Source organism: Orycteropus afer, unplaced genomic scaffold (assembly GCF_000298275.1).
Source record: "Orycteropus afer afer isolate SDZICR_OR568_19922 unplaced genomic scaffold, OryAfe1.0 scaffold00012, whole genome shotgun sequence".
NCBI classification, from domain to species: domain Eukaryota; kingdom Metazoa; phylum Chordata; class Mammalia; order Tubulidentata; family Orycteropodidae; genus Orycteropus; species Orycteropus afer.
In genome coordinates, this window is record NW_006921599.1 from 1,502,126 (window position 1) to 1,508,121 (window position 5,996).

Consider the following 5,996-nt stretch of genomic DNA (forward strand, 5'->3'; position numbering starts at 1 on the left):
ATGGGGAGGAAGTGGGAGGGGAGCTGTTGCATTGTGGTAAACTGTGGTCAATGACATGAGACAAAGTATATGTGAACTGCTGTATGGAAAGTGAGTTTGCTCTGTAAATCTTCACCCAAATCAAAATAAAATAAAATTAAATTAAAAGAAATCAGATATTGTATTGTATTGGACAAATATGCTCCAAAGGGCCTCTTTCAAGTGCTGAAGAGCAAAGATATCTCCTTGAAGACTAAGGTGCACCTGACACAAGCTATGGAATTTTCAATCAACTCATACGCAAGTGAGAACTGAACAATGAATAAGGAAGACCGAAGAAGAGTTGATGCTTTTGAGTTGTGGTGTTGGTGAACAATAGAACAATACTGAAAGTACCATGGATTTCTAAAAAAACTAACAAATCTGATCTGACGAAGTGCAGTCAGAATGCTCCTTAGAAGCAAGAATGGCCAGACTACCTCTCACCTACTTTGGTCATGTTGTAAGAAGGGCCCATTCCCTGGAGAAGGATATCATGCTTGGTAAAGTGGAGGGTCAAAGAAAAAGGGGAAGGCCCTCAACCATATGGATTGACACAGTGGCTGCAACAATGGGCTTGGACGTAGCAAGTACCATGGGGCTGGCACAGGACCGGGCAGTGTTTCGTTCTGCTGTACACTGGATCACTATGAGTCAGAGACTACTTGACTGCACGTAACAACAACAACCGTCCTTGCATGGTTCTTCCATAAGAGATAGGAGGAGGAGGTAAGTGACTCCATCTGAGCCCTGCACTGACTGCATCCATCAAGTCCAGAGACCATCTCATAATTTAAAGGGGAGACCTGCCTATATCTTGCAATGGGCTGGTGTGAGAACTTTGAAGATGATGCATTGGCATGAACCACAGGATACTCAGGAAGACCAGGCCAAGTCACAACAGCCAAAGCAACATTTGTCAACGCCTGATCCAGAGGATGACACAGAGAGTAAAGCAGGGATGTGAGGTGAAACCTCGGAGAGTGCTGGGAGGCAGATATACCATCTTAGTGACCCAGCCCTCCCTGTCACTCTATCCTGCTGGAGTTGCTCATGTCCATGAATCCTGAAAATGGCTGCAGCAAGAGAGCCAGTTGTTGGAATCCAAGGAAGGAAGGGCCAAGGATTAGTGTGGGTGACTCTTCTAAGCCCCAGGAGAGATCCTAGGGAAGGCTGTTGCTGGCAGAAGCAAAACTTACACCCCTAGGTGCCTTCAAGTAACAGAGCTGACAAAGACCCCAGTTCTCTCCATCTGTCACTACCAGGCTGTCAGACCATGTGAGAGTCCTCTCTGGAAAAGAAGGGAGTTGGAGGGGCTGACCATCAAAGCTCTTCTACCAGCAGTTCCCAGCATCCTATATCATCTCTCCCAGACATGGCTGAGGTTCTCCCAAATCCGTCCTAGGAGCTGGGCATCTTGTTCCACTGATCAGACTATGAACATCCCCATGACAAAGCAAGCCCAGCCTGTGCTGCTCTCATTCCCCTTTAGTCCATGCTGTCCTGTGCCTTGAATCTGATCTCACATGGAAGGAGGCTTGCCCAATGCAGGCCTCCCAGGGTCACCCTGGCCAGGCAATGTGGCCCCTTCAGAGTTGCAAAAGTGGTGAGTGCAGAATTGCAAGATTGAGTGTGTGGGAGAGAGACACTGGTGAAGTCATTGCCATGGCATCCAACCACTGGTGAGAACTAAGTGACCAGCCTCATCCAGAGGTAGGACAACATTTCCAGCTCCATCAAGCCTCAGAGCTGGAACAGACATCTGGACCACCTAGCCTCAACACTTCCCAGCTCTGAGATCTACTCAAAGAAGTGAGCTGACTTTCTCATGAGGCAAGTCACTGTTGGAACTAGCACTAGAATCCAGGGCTTCAGATTCCCAATTCAATGCTCATTCCACCACACCTTCCTGTCCCCAGTTGTCCTTTCACTCTCAAGCTGGTATAAACACAGCCCCAGATAGCATCTTCCATTGCTATTAGGTGTGTATCTCATTCATGGTGTGATGTCTGGTTTTTATTTAAATGAATAGCAAGGGGATGACAAAATTACGATCCACCAGGGATGAGAATGCCTTGTGAGATGAGGTGTATCCGCCCCACTCCTATGCTTTTCTGTCAGCTCTCAAGCTAAACTCAAGGACAATTAAATTTTACAAATTTTTCTTTTTTATCCTTCAATAAATATTGCCTAAGAAAGCAAACAAACAAACAAACAAAAAACCATTGTCTGATTTGCTTGCTTTAGACACATCATAAGGAGGGATCAATTACTAGAGTACAACATGATGCTTGGTGAAGTAGAGGACCATTGAGCATGAGGGAGATTCTCAATGAGATGGCCTGGCACCACAGCCACAGTAATGGATTCAAACATGCTAGCTATTGTGAGGATAATTCAGGACCAGACAATATATTGTCACCATGAGTAGGTGACAACTCTACAGCAGCTAATAACAACATGGAATACACAAAAAAGACTTAGCAGGTAATGAGAACTCTAGCTTTTTCATTGGAGTGGAGATTATTTAATTACTTCAAATTATTTTAAAATAATTAATTTTCAGATTGAGACCCAAGGACAAAAAGACTGATCAGTATTTCCCAGCACCTCCTCACTTGAACAAATTTTGTTGTTATTCCATACATTTCAGGGAAGGTGAAGTGTTGGTTTTTGCTTTCTTCTCATCGTTATCTTCACTAAAATTAGGGGATACAGAATGCTTCTATACTGCTACCTACATGCTTAAAAACTTGTTCAAATTAATTCAGTTGACTCTGGAAAGCAGTGTGATACTTGGTATGTCATCTGAAAAGCAGGTGTCACTAAAGGAGGAGTAGACTGTGCATTCCCTGTTTCATGTGCAAAAGGTGTGGCTTAGGGCCCCTCCCTGCTTCGGAATCTCTGAGAATCTTTGCTCACACATTCTTTGCAATAAAGAATCTCAGTCTTAAAGTTTCTACAAGCTGGAATTTGGGATTTGTATTCAGATCCCTTACAATTTACAACTGGGAGAAAACCAGCAAAACCAGGGTAACAAAGAACAATGACCACCTTGAGACAGAGGAAAATCAGTCAACATATGACCTCTCTTTAGGGCATAAAAAGATTTAGGCAAGGAGTCATTATTCTGGTCAAAATAATGATACATAAATATATGCCCCAGTGTATTTCCTGAGAACCTAATCTGAAGACCTCCACAGTGGGAAAGAATTGTTAAAAGGTCAAAACAGTCCTTCAGCTGCTAAGAACTAAAACAAGTAGAGATGTAAGACAGTTCTAGAGGCCAGAGTAGCCAATCTGTGCAAAGGATACAAGGGTGTCACTAAACAAGTCTCAAAGCAGCAGAGAATGTAGTTGAGGAGGAATTGAGATCTGAATTAAAAGACTAGAGGAAGGGTAGATAGCAGGGTTTTGTTTTGTTTGTTTGTTTTTTTTTTTTCCATCCACAAGTCTTCATGCCTTCCAAATCTAAGTACTGTGACAATTTCTGATAGTATCTTCATAGTTATCAAGAGATTTAAACTTTATAATAACATAATTGAAAAAAAAAATTTAATGTCAAGGAATTAAATCAGTAAAATAATTGAAAGAAAGAATACATGAATGAGTACTTCTTTAGTACTTACTCTTGTTCTCATTTGGAAAATATCTTCCAGTTTCAGACAGAAACCAGACAAGTGAAAACCTGAATCACATTATGTAAGATTGCCATCTATAAATTTCCTCTAAAATAAGTTATAGTTATTCCTTTAGTTGTGCTATAAGATGAAGATGGAGGAACAAATCTCCAAGTGTCTGTTTGTAAAATTATTTACATTTGGATTTACAAGAAACATGGGTGGAGCACCATCATTTTATTCAAGCTGAATTAATGCATCTTGAAGGAGTGCTGAATTTTGAATGCAAAAAATGTTTTCAAATGCTGTTTTTATTCTTAAAAACGTAAACTGGGCAAATAAAATAGAAACAAAATTTGCCTTTGTGGGTCTTATATTCTTGTGACTTGACCTTAGTCTCTCTTAATGATATGCCTGCCACCTCAGTTCAATCTGCCAATGACTTACTCAGTGTTGACTAAAGGCTCAACACTGCTTAGGTGCACATGGTAGAAAGAAATAAAGAAATATAAGAAGTGGTTCCTGCCCATACAAGGGACTTGTAGTGTAGGTAAGAACAGAGTGTATTTATTGGCAAATTATATCATCCTGGGAAGCAATGATTAATCAAGTGCAAAAAAATGAAAGAAATGGAATGACTTACAAGATTTTTGAGAAGAAAGAGATGAGCTTGGCTTTTATGACTAATAGTAATAGCCAAACACTAAGGGCTTTATCTCCTTTAACATCATAAAACCAGTGAGGAAGACATTATTATTTTATAGCTCTATTTTACAGCTTAGGAAACACAGACATAAAGAGGTTAAATAATTCACCCAAATCACGTAGTGAGTGGCAGAGTTAAACAATGAACCGAAGTATGCCTGAATCCATGCGTTTAGCACTGTAGTATTCTGTACCACCGTGCCTCAGGAAATGAAACCAGGGCTGAACTTTGATGAATGGTAGGATTAGGAATTAAACAAGGAAAGGTAAATGGACATAAATGCAAACAAAGAGTAACAGCAAAATGAGAATGACAAGTTCATAGGACAATGAGTAGAATCTATCATCAATTAATAAGTTAGCAATTATTAATGAGCAGTCATCAATCACATCTCTCCCAAAAATATCTACCACTTGTCTGAGTAACTAGTAAAATTAAAAGCCAATCAGAAAACTGATATATTTTCTAAATAGTCTATAAGTCATACATCCTCAAAAACTTGCAAAATGAGGGTTCCAGTAAGGTGGTGGAAAAGGCAAACAGACTATACAGACTCTCTTCAACAAAGAAAAGAGGAACCAATTAACACAGACACAGAAGATAATCTTGGAGCCCTGAGATTTGAAAGGAAGGATATAGCAGTGGACTAAATCCAACTAGTAGAAGAACCTGTATGAAAACAGTGAAGAAGGAGACATACAAAGCTGCAGAATGTCAGTGATCCTGACAGCACAGACAGTTTGGATACTGCCAAGTGGTGTTAGTACCTAAGAATTAACCTAAACATCGGTCCTTCTGCTCAGGGGCTACACAGAGGACTGCACTGGTGCCTGGTGCATAAAAGGGAAAACAACAAAGATGGAAATGGCTAAGCTGTGGATTTTGGCTGTTCAAAGGATGCAGCAATTTTGAATGTTTACAAGCAGTTCTACCATTTTGGATATTTAAAGTGATAGCATTTTCTCAGATTCCAGGGACCTAAGAATAGGTCCATTTGCTGTCCACTTGCCAGGGACAGCAAGGACATATTGGATGCTAAGGCCCGGAAAGGTGTTATTACTTTGTTATCACTCTTATACCATACATTCTCTTGGTGAACGGAGGTGCAGCCATCCTTCACTCCCACCCACCTTCTGGACCAGCAAGAATTCCATCCCAGTCTGTGTGTTCTGATGGAACCTGGGTGCCCTGCTCCACTCCACCCAGATTTTTTTTTTTTCATTCAGTTTCTTTGTTTTTGTCTGTTTCAAAATTATTCTTCTTTTTCTTTTGTCCTTCTTATAATTATTCTTTCTTCTTCCCTCTCGAGGTTCTAGTTTTTGGCTTTTCTCTCTTCCCTTTTCCAGGTTCCCATTTTTTTCTTTCTGTGGTTCTCTCTATGCCTAGTTTTTCCTTTCCCATTTTCCCCTTTTTTCCTTTATTATTCTCCTATTTTATCTCTTTCATCTTATTTCTACCTCCCCAGATATTGTGGGCCCCCTCTTTTTTTCCATTCATATTTCTTTTGGCTTTTTAAAGTATTTATTTAAATGTTTTCTCCCATTTATTGCCTTTCTGCTCCCCCCCCCCTTTTGGTGATGTCCCTATATGTTTATGTTGTGTGCATTTTTTGTCCTCTTGTTTGTTTGTTTGTTTGTTTTTTATGGTTTTTG